Raw genomic sequence first — 11,326 nt, forward strand, 5'->3', positions numbered from 1 at the left:
ATTACATCCAGTTGGGAGAAAAGCAAGCGTCTGATTCTTATCAGACAGCAGCACCTCTTGTGTTGAGTGGGCCCTAAATAGTGTGTGCATGTGAAGTAGGTGTGTGCATTAATGTTACCGCTTGCAAATATTTGCATGCTCCAAATTTTCAGTGTGTGTCTGTTTGTGCGTGTGTATGTTGCATAGTGTAGATTGTGTTAGAAGAGGCTTGCAATGCAAGTTAAAACACTCACTATAATCAACCGCACAGCTTGGGTTCTGTTAAAACAGCTGGCACTACTACTGAGCAAATAATATAAAGAATGTACCAGAAGGTTGTAGAGCATAACAATATTATAACAATAATAATCCAAAAGATATTGCTGTAATCAGGCATGTTGCCCTGACCATGATAATAACCGTCAACAGCCTCAGCAGACAGATAAGAATATGATTCTACTGGTTGAGTTTCAACAAAACATCCTGCACGGCAGACACAGTTCTGCATACTACGGAGGGAGGGAAACGGAGTAAATTTCCACTCACTCCTCTCTCGCAGATATCTTGGAAAATTCCATTTCGTGAAAGACTACATTTCCCAGCAGGCATTGCGCATCTTCTTTCTGTTGCGTTTTTGTTGCGCGACACTAAGTTGCTCTATGGCAGCGGTGTGTTTCGATTTCACCAGGAAGTGGGAATTGATTGACTTTTGTGAGCGCGTGTGTGTTTTTGTTTGTTGTTGTTTTATTTTTAAATTTAATCTATTTTGGACTTTATACTTTTTTATTTTTCTGGTAAAACCTAGTTATATTCCCTACCAGACTATGGCCTGAGCGCTTAATTGCTAGAGAGGGGCTCCTTTTCCCCTTTTTTCCTTAGTTACAGTCTTAAGTCAAATGGGAGACTAATAGTAAATTATTTGCCTCATGGTTTTTGTACCCAGTAAGCATCATTGATTGAAGAGATGAGGAAGAGGTAGGAAACTTTACTGCAGTAAACTAACATGTGTATGGATGAATGAATAATTTTTGTTGTTGTTATTGTTTTTATCCCTGTCTAAATTATTTGCGTTTTACATCATATCTGTATAACGTCCTAGAAGAAATCACATAGTGGAATAAATACACCCGCCCACTACTTAATTAGGTATTCCTTTCCAGTACTGGGTTCAGCCCCTTTTTGGCTTCAGAACTGCTTTTCTTCTGTGTGGCATGGATTATATAAGGTGCTAGAAACACATTGGTTTGGGATTTGGTGACTGTGGAGGCTATTTGAATATAGACAATTTATTTTCATGTTCAAGAAAACTGGTATGAGATGATTTGACCTTTGTGATGTGGTGTGATTTCCTGCTGGGAGCGGACATGAGAAGATGAGTACAATGTGGTCATAAAGGGATGGACATTCTCAAAATACTCAAATAGGCTGTGGTGTTTAAATGAGGCTTAGTTGTTACTTTGGGACCTAAAGTGTGCCAAGAAAATATCCCCCACAGCATTACACCACCAGCAGCTGATGCCGATGCTTTGCTTGAACTTCAATAAATACAGAATTTTGGAAGTTTGTATACTCAAATAAGCCTTTTTATTAATCCATCCCACTCGAAACATTAAAATCTATTCAGAGAGCAGTGAAAGTGTCTGCACTTTGATCTTACAGTTCTTTAACCTTTGACCTACATATTAGATTTTCTTTTCCTCTCTTCACTTTTAGTGTCCTTTATTTTCTGTTGTTTTGAATTGCTTTATCTACATTTTCCCACGAAAAGCACCTCCGAAGTGTCCCAAAACATTTTTGTTTGAAATACCAATATGATTTTTTTATTTATTTATGCCAAAATAATGCCACCCAGTGTCATGTGTTGAATGAGTAATCCTTTACAAGCCTCTCCCAAGAGATCTGAAAAGACTTTGAGTTTCCAGTGTACACCGGCCGTTCTGTATTGCTTCATCGTCACAGTCATAAAACCTGTGGTGTTGATCGGAATTAGATTGAACAGCTGCGAATGGGGGGGGATTAAACAAACTGACAATTTTGGTTCTGGCCTGTTGGTTGTGAGGTTATTTATAAACAGGCTTTTATGCCTTGAAGTAGTTTAATTGCTTAGGATGAGTGCTGAACCCTAAAATAACAGCCTGGTCAGTTGCCCATTAAAGTGCATGTTTTAATCACTATATTTCAACACATTTTCAGGTCAAAGAACAGTAGGTGTGCAATGTAATGGGTAGTCTGTTATATGAACAGTAGTTACATTTTTATTGTGTGCTTTTTTTAGATTCTATATCAGTAGTAATTTTACAACATTTGTCCTTCTCGTCGTGGCAGTTTAAATCACAAAGAGTGACAATGTGATCATAGCTTACAATTTTTACTTAAACCTGAGATCAATTAATGTGAAATTAATATAGAAATGACTATAAATAGACTACAAATAAATACTAGTTTGTTATTTTTGCCGTCTATTAGAAGGAGCCTCAGCCTAGCAATAGTAAGACAATTTTGTTTCACTTGAATAAGACTTGATGCAGAGCTTGAAGTCAGCATGCAGATCGATCAAACACAGAAAAGGCTCACTGCACTTAACAGCACATCTGTGCACACAGACAAAAGAAGAAGATACACTCTTCACTTTGCAAGCCTTCCACATTTAAAAGCCAAATGAGATTGCAATTATCTAGATATTGTTATAGAAGACAGGCGTTACAGATGGAGAGTAGCAAGACACTTTACAGTCCCAGTTATTTAGTGGTTGTTCCTGCACTGTAGGTTTGACTTCCTAGTATTGTTGGATTAGTGCTGAAGGTTAGAAGTATATGTGTACACTATTTTCCAACAGCCATTTTAAAAACTTGTTAAAAAGACAAAAACTATCCCGCCTAACTGGTTTGATATGACTCACACTGCAGTGCGTTAACATTGTTGTTCATTCTATCCACACATTGCTGCCCTACCTCATTCAATGTTCAAGCAAAATAGAGGAAATGTTAGCGGGAGAACTGGGGTGCAGAATAACTCACGTTCACACCAGTAATAAGCATTCGGTAAACAGGTGACTTTGGGAGATTGTGCTGGATCGTTACAGCTGTGAATACTTTCTTTGTTAACCCAAAAAGGTATTTTTGGGAAAACCTCTGGTGTCTCGTGTAGTCTAGGTCACTCGAATTTGTTGTTAGTACCAACACTGCATATTAAGAGAAATGTAGGACACAATATCCAAGGAAAAGTCCTTCGTCTGGCAGGTGCCTATAAATAAGGTTGACGCTGTTCATCTCAGCAGCTGCTGTATTGTTTTAATTCATGGTCAAAGTCATAACAAATGTTAACTTAGGAGTTAAAGTGTAATCGTAAGGAACTCAGCACTGTGATGTGACAATAAAAAGTCATTTGATTTGATTTGACTGAGGCTGGTACTTTCTAAGTTTGTTTTCAGGGTTTTCTTATAATATCTTTCTTTGGATTCTTCTAAGAAAGACAAACCACAGATCTCTTTTGCAGAAGGCACCTGTATCTTGGGTGTGGTATGTGGAAGTATTGTATGTGTAAAATGTTAGTTCAGTTAGTCAAGATCACAGAGACGTGTCTGCTATCAGAATGACTAACATTTTCTCAGAAATATCCAGACTGGTCGACTCCCAAAGAAAGCCAGGTGTATCTGGAAGGACCACATGTTGCACTGTTTACTATCATGTTGCACACCTCGCTATGTAACTTTGTTGGATACTTTTTCTTTTGCTGGCAATCCAAGAGCTGCTAAACAGTCCTTTTCTGAAAAAAAACAACAACAAAAACAAACAATAAAGTTCTATTTTATGTTTTTTTCTATTGTGTTCTATTCTGTTTAAATCTATTGTGTAGTTGTGGAGCCACCTTGAGGCCAGGGAGCACAGAAATGTGCCATTTGGGATAGTTCATCCATAGCAGATGTAGTATCAGTTAAGATGAAATTACACAATGTATGTGAGATTTTAACAGCGTATTAATGAGAAACCAGTCATCAGTGAAAGAGAACGTGAGGGCAAGAAACAGACAGGAAAAAGAAAAGAGAGGCAGAAGACTAACAAGAAGGATAAATCAAATCTTTCCCCTCCTCTTTGTCCAACTTTGTTGTGTCTGATCATAAATACTGTAGCACAACTTTTGTGTTTAGAGTGTAAACATAGCTATAGGATCCGTGTTTTTGTCTTAAAGCATGTTTGAGTTAAATTAGCTAACTTGGCTCAGAAATTTAAAACCTGGAAGCATTCAGAGAGCATCAGAACTACAAAAGCTAAACGGTCCAGTTTAGAAAGTATTCATTATGCACTTTAATATGCGTCTGCATTTATGTCCATAGTAACAGAGATCTTCAAGTTTCCACACTACAGTAGCATTAGTACTAATGAATTCATTAGTTAAAGAGCAGTCAAAGGTTTGTGCACAAAACTTGTAAGACACACAAAACCTCATTAACTCGGTAGGCCTGTTAATCTACAGTGGGTGTTTCTAGTCTTGACTAGATATCTAAAATGAAGTTAACTGTTATTAATAGTTACCAGTTAAGGGGATCCACAAGAGATTCAGAGGACTAAGAACAACTGCAAGCCTACTGAGCAGAAAGGCAACACAAAGTTACCCAAGTGACTGCAAAACAAATGCAGGAATGTTCAGGAGGGCTGGCGAAGGCTGCACAATGGGGATGTATGTCGAGGAGGAAAGGAAACTTTCTCTGCGGCCTCCTCGCAAAAGTCAGTGTCTGAAGCGTTCACAACAATAATGAGCCAGAGTCGTTTTGGAAACAAGTGCTGTTGACAGATAAAGTTCAAAATCAGCTCTTTGAGAGTCATGAAAGATGTTTAGAGAAAGAAGGAACAGCATTTGTTGATAGTAGCATCATGAACACTAGTAAGCATGGGGGTGGAAATACTATGTTTTTAATGCAGGGTGAATGCTAAAGCAGGACAATGACCCAAAATGCAAAACTCAAAATCCATGAGAAGGAGCTTCAAGAGACATTGCTGAAGCTTTCCAAACGGCCCTCGTGGTCCCCTGAATTGAACGTCCTCAGAAATCTTTGTGTTAAAAATAGCCTGGCAAATTCTCAGGACTTGGCATGAACTGTGTGTACAAAGCAAATAAGATGTTTATCACTCACTGATCCATTTTTGGGGCACAGTGAGCAAGCACTTCCCAATACTGGAATTTCTCACTCGACCCATATAAATCTTTTCTATTATTAGACATAGTCTCCAAATCTAGTGATTATTGATAACATGCCACTCACTGGTATTCACATAACATGAAAAAAGGAGCTTCCGATTTCAGATTTACATGATGTTCCTCTTATTCAGACACACTGTACAAGTAATTGTGATGATAAGATACACTTTATTTCAACTAACTTTAAACTGAAAATATATTTATATATAATTTTTCGTCACGAGGCAACCACGATCACAAATGACAAGAGGAAATTGTGGGTGTCATATTTTAAAAACCATAAAAACTATTTTATTCTGTGTCCCAGCATCAGTGTAAACTGTGAACCATCTGAAGCAAAGAATGGTCAGTATGCATCTATTTATAGCTCGCTGTGTTAGAAGGAAGAATCTGTGTCTTCTTCTTCTTTCAGCTGCGCTCCTTAGGGCTCGCCACAGCGGGTCATTTACCTCCATTTCACTCTTTCCCAGCATCCTCCTCTGTCACATCAAGCATGTCCTCCTTCCCCATATCCATGAATCTTGTGCTCTTCTTCTTTTCTTCTTGCCTGGCAGCTCCATCTTCAACATCCTTCACACAGCGTATCCACTATCCCGCCTCTGCATATCTCCTAACCCATCCTGAGCTGTACCTCTGATGTTCTCATCTCTAATCCTTCCCAGTCACTCCCACTGAAAATAAGATGGTCTTATACCATCTTTAAACTCTTGCTGACATTTTTCTGTCACAAATCACTGCAGGTGTTTAAACTTCACCACCTCTACTCCTTCTGTGTTCATCCTCCAGACCTTGCCTAAGCAATACAATGTAACAACATTTTTTTGGCAAAAATAAGCACATTTAAATTATCATTATTATTTCAAATAGTGTAAAACTTCTTCTTTTCTACATCGTGAGGGATATTACTGAAAAAATATATCCCCAAAACCTGTAAGAAATGATAGAAGTGTATCTGCTTTAAATGTATTTTATTTAACGTTTACATGAGAAAGAATAAAGTCCACACGGTGATGATTACGTCCTTGAACTTTCACACACATCAGGCCACATAGTTAAAGTTGAGGTTTTACTGCATGCGTGTAGACGCGTTCAGGCCTGGATTCTTATCAGATGTTGCCCAATGGACTTACAAGTCATCTCCTGCCATGTGACAGCGGAGAAAATCCGCTGTCCTGTATGAGATGTGTAGATGTTTATCAAATAAGACAGCCACTTTCAGGCTCTGGACTGTAATCACATATGTGAAGTTTAGGACAGAGAGTACATGAAGCACTGTATGAAGCCTAACTTATTTGATTCAATGAAAGTCACATTCTTTTGTTAGTAGCCTGGAGACATGGCTGTGTAACCTCAACTGAACTTAAAACACATCAGATTTCCTGTACAGATAAGACAGCCAAAAAGGAGTCTATCAAACAAATAGCAAATGGCCAAAACGGAAGAAAAAATTGCACAAAAATGACAAAGCAACTGACTTTTTGTGAAACATCTGCCTACCAAATTGTGACACATGGAGGTATAACTAATGGGGCTGCTAACATTTTTAGTTTTATAAATACATTGAATTTCTTCAAACTTGAACCACTGTTAAGTGCACAAGAAGGCATTCTCATTACAACTGTGCCCGATTACAGCGGCTCACACATATTTAAAAAACCTGATTAGAATAATCCAAACTCTTGTCTTTCTGTCAAAGTACAAGATTTTTGTAGCTTTTGTTAAAAACTTGGGACGTCAGAGATAGACAAGCACCACACGCTGCACTATGTCACACTCATGTTGTATGTCTCATGTTTCAATTTTGCAATATGAGGAAACTGTAGTATTTAAAATGCTTCACTTGTACTTCTGCTTGAAGCATTGTCATGGTGTTTAAGTAAGGTGACAGCTGGATTAGCGGGAGTTTAAAAAAAAAAGATATCTACAGTTACAAGAGCTCCATCTACAGACGTAAACTCGATTTCGCAGGTTTCAATGCGTGGAAGCATCTGCAAAAGCAGTGCCATTATATAACTGCACAAGTCGCAGTTAAGACTTATTATGCAATATATAATACTTCAATTATATGAATTGGTGCATTTGTCCAGTAAGATGGGTTCTATAATGACATAGAAGGTCTTAAATTTGGTCTGAGAGGCTAGCGCAGATTCATGTGTAGTGTGGAGATATAACTCAGTCTGTGTTGAAATAATATTGGATTGTAAGTTATAGCCTACTCCTCTTATCTGGAAAAACTGTTTGAAATGACATTAAAGCAACAATAACAACAATAATAATAATAATGCTTGACACGTACCTTGGCAAGTGAAAGTCACGTTTAAGATGACACTCAGAAACCTCAGATTGCTTGTTTATGAAAATATATAGTTTGATTTTGTGGTTTGGAACAGGCATTTGAAAAACTATAACTTCTAAAAATTGATATATCAGCATATTACCAGTAACTACAATGTCATGTCATGTCTTATAAAAGAGCACGTCAGAGTGACAGTGAGCCTGCATGCAATAACAAAACCTTTAAATCACAGCTTCAGCCACCATTCATTATACAGACATCTGTTCTGGTTCTGCTGTAAGAGATCAAAATGTTTTCTGTGAAAATAGAAAGGGTCATGGCACCTACATGGAATATAACATTAGTTATATTTACTGTTATAAATTAAAAGCAAGGTAATAATGTAGCTGGATATACAGTGGCTTGCAAAAGTATTCGGCCCCCTTGAACTTTTCCACATTTTGTCACATTACAGCCACAAACATGAATCAATTTTATTGGAATTCCACGTGAAAGACCAACACAAAGTGGTGCACACGAGAGAAGTGGAACGAAAATCATACATGATTCCAAACATTTTTTTCAAATAAATGACTAAAACGTGGGGTGTGCATAATTATTCAGCCCCCTGAGTCAATACTTTGTAGAACCACCTTTTGCTGCAATTACAGCTGCCAGTCTTTTAGGGTATGTCTCTACCAGCTTTGCACATCTAGAGACTGAACTTCTTGCCCATTCTTCTTTGCAAAACAGCTCCAGCTCAGTCAGATTAGATGGACAGCGTTTGTGAACAGCAGTTTTCAGATCTCGATTGGATTTAGATCTGGACTTTGACTGGGCCATTCTAACACATGGATGCGTTTTGTTTTAAACCATTCCATTGTTGCCCTGGCTTTATGTTTAGGGTCGTTGTCCTGCTGGAAGGTGAACCTCCGCCACAGTCTCAAGTCTTTTGCAGACTCCAAGAGGTTTTCTTCCAGGATTGCCCTGTATTTGGTTCCATCCATCTTCCCATCAACTCTGACCAGCTTCCCTGTTCCTGCTGAAGAGAAGCTCCCCCAGAGCATGATGCTGCCACCACCATATTTGACAGTGGGGATGGTGTGTTCAGAGTGATGTGCAGTGTTAGTTTTCCGCTACACATAGCGTTTTGCATTTTGGCCTCATCTGACCAGAGCACCTTCTTCCACAGGTTTGCTGTGTCCCCCACATGGCTTGTGGCAAGCTGCAAATGGGACTTCTTATCGTTTTCTGCTAACAATGGCTTTCTTCTTGCCACTCTTCCATAAAGGCCAACTTTGTGCAGTGCACGACTAATAGTTGTCCTATGGACAGATTCCCCCACCTGAGCTGTGGATCTCTGCAGCTCGTCCAGAGTCACCATGGGCCTCTTGGCTGCATTTCTGATCAGCGCTCTCCTTGTTTGGCCTGTGAGTTTAGGTGGACGGCCTTGTCTTGGTAGGTTTACAGTTGTGCCATACTCCTTCCATTTCTGAATGATCGCTTGAACAGTGCTCCGTGGGATGTTCAAGGCTTGGGAAATCTTTTTGTAGCCTAAGCCTGCTTTAAATTTCTCAATAACTTTATCCCTGACCTGTCTGGTGTGTTCTTTGGACTTCATGGTGTTGTCGCTCCCAATATTCTCTTAGACAACCTCTGAGGCCGTCACAGAGCAGCTGTATTTGTACTGACATTAGATTACACACAGGTGCACTCTATTTAGTCACTAGCACTCATCAGGCAATGTCTATGGGCATCTGACTGCACTCAGACCAAAGGGGGCTGAATAATTACACACACCCCGTGTACACTCACGTGTGCACCACTTTGTTTTGGTCTTTCACGTGGAATTCCAATAAAATTGATTCATGTTTATGGCTGTAATGTGACAAAATGTGGAAAAGTTCAAGGGGGCCGAATACTTTTGCAAGCCACCGTATATTGGTGTTTGTGACAGTTCATAATAATAAAATAAAAGTCCCTAGCAGGGCACTTTTATTTTAATATTTTTTTTATTTGTAAAATAGCCTGCTCAGCTTTTATCAGCTTTCACTACATTTCAACATGAAAATGTCCTTTGCACAACACTGAATTTGAAACAGTCAAAACATAACATAGAAAGCAGTGCTTACAGAAAAGATGCAGAAACAGAAAAGAAAAGCACTACTTACGAACTCACGACACTAATCATTAGAACCTGGATCTGATCTGTATACTGTATTACTGGGCTGTCTCAGATACACTGATATCAGCATCTTCATTTGTTTTGTTTTTTCCAGGATATAACACAAAAAAAGTGTCCAACATGTCTTGCACTGACCCCACTGCTTCCAGTACAGTACCATATCTGAACAGATGGTGGTGCATGTTGTGTCTTCTTGATCAATCAAGAAATCAAGAAATAAAATATTTTTTTTGTTGTTTACAGTACTCATGTGTTTTAGAATGCTTAATTTGCAGTAATCTTACTATTAATGTAGTATTTGTACTATCTGGGAACACGTTCCAACATGAATGAAACTATCTCCTGTTTCCTTTTACTAATTATGTTCGGCAGGTAGGAGAAAAGATAAGGAGTTAGAAAAAAAGAGTGTGAATGATGTTCTTCCTGTTGAAACTACAATGTGCAGAAATTGGACTACAAAACGCACATCTCAGTTCACCACAACATGTTCTTGCCCTCCTGTTTTATGTCACTTATGTAAACTAGGAACAGTCCAAAAAAAGCGTTTACTACAAAGTTTGGAATGTTAAAGGAGAAGGCGCGTGGGGTTTTTTGTTTATTGTTAAAAACACTGGATTTAATAAAGGGGCACTGTGTCAGTTGTGTGACTGAAAGTTGTGGACAGGGATATTTTTGTTGCTGGACTTGTGGATTATTTAGTTCTGTGTGTTTTTCTTGCAAGAGGAGAATATTCAAATGAACTGTGCAAATGTAATTTATTACAGTATGAAACATGCAATTTACTGTAAATTGCGCGAAACGTGATGGTTAAAAATAGCATGTCTTGTGAATCTGGTGGTTGTGATAGTTGCTACTAGGCGTGTTTGTTTGTATTTGAAGGACTTTTATTATTAAGACATTTAAACATTTTGGGTTTGGAGATGCATTTCTGGATATGATGACTATGTTATACACTGATATTATAATAGTTGTGTTTCCCTTTCAAGGCACATGTCCCAGGTTCAGGGTGGAAAGAGGCATCAGGCAGGGCTGCAGCATCTCACCTCTTTTATTCATTGTAGCCACTGAATTACTTGCTATTACTGTCATAAATTCAAACATAAAAAGGATTAGACATAAATAACCACAAATTAATTATAAGTCAGCTTGCCGATGATACAACAATCTTTCTAAAAAAAATAAAGAAAAAATTCCATTGGCCTTAGATACAATAAAGATCTTTTCTGATGCTTCTGGACTACGCCTGAACCTGGACAAATGTGAACTCATGAGTATCCATACTTGTTCTCACTCTTCTTTGTATGATACACCTGTCAAAAATGAAATCAAATATCTTGGAATTTGGTTAACTAAATGCATGGCTGATAGTGAAAAAAAAGAATATTCAGAACACAATTGACAAATGCAAAAAAAACCTTTGAACCATTGGCTACAGAGAGATTTAACGTTGTTCAGAAGGACAATGTTAACCAAGGTTGAATCTTTGTCCTGATTAATCTATCCAGCTTATTCCCTAGTCATCTCACCAAGGATTGTAAAAGACATCAATAAGGTGAATTTTAATTTCATATGGAAAAATAAACATCACTATATCAGTAACAGGGACTTGATAAAAGACTATGAAGAGGGGGGTTTAAAAGCAATCGATTTTGAAATAATGACTGGCATGTTAAAGATTAATTGGCTCTGAT

Source organism: Simochromis diagramma, unplaced genomic scaffold (assembly GCF_900408965.1).
Source record: "Simochromis diagramma unplaced genomic scaffold, fSimDia1.1 OVJJ01000501.1, whole genome shotgun sequence".
Classification (NCBI taxonomy): domain Eukaryota; kingdom Metazoa; phylum Chordata; class Actinopteri; order Cichliformes; family Cichlidae; genus Simochromis; species Simochromis diagramma.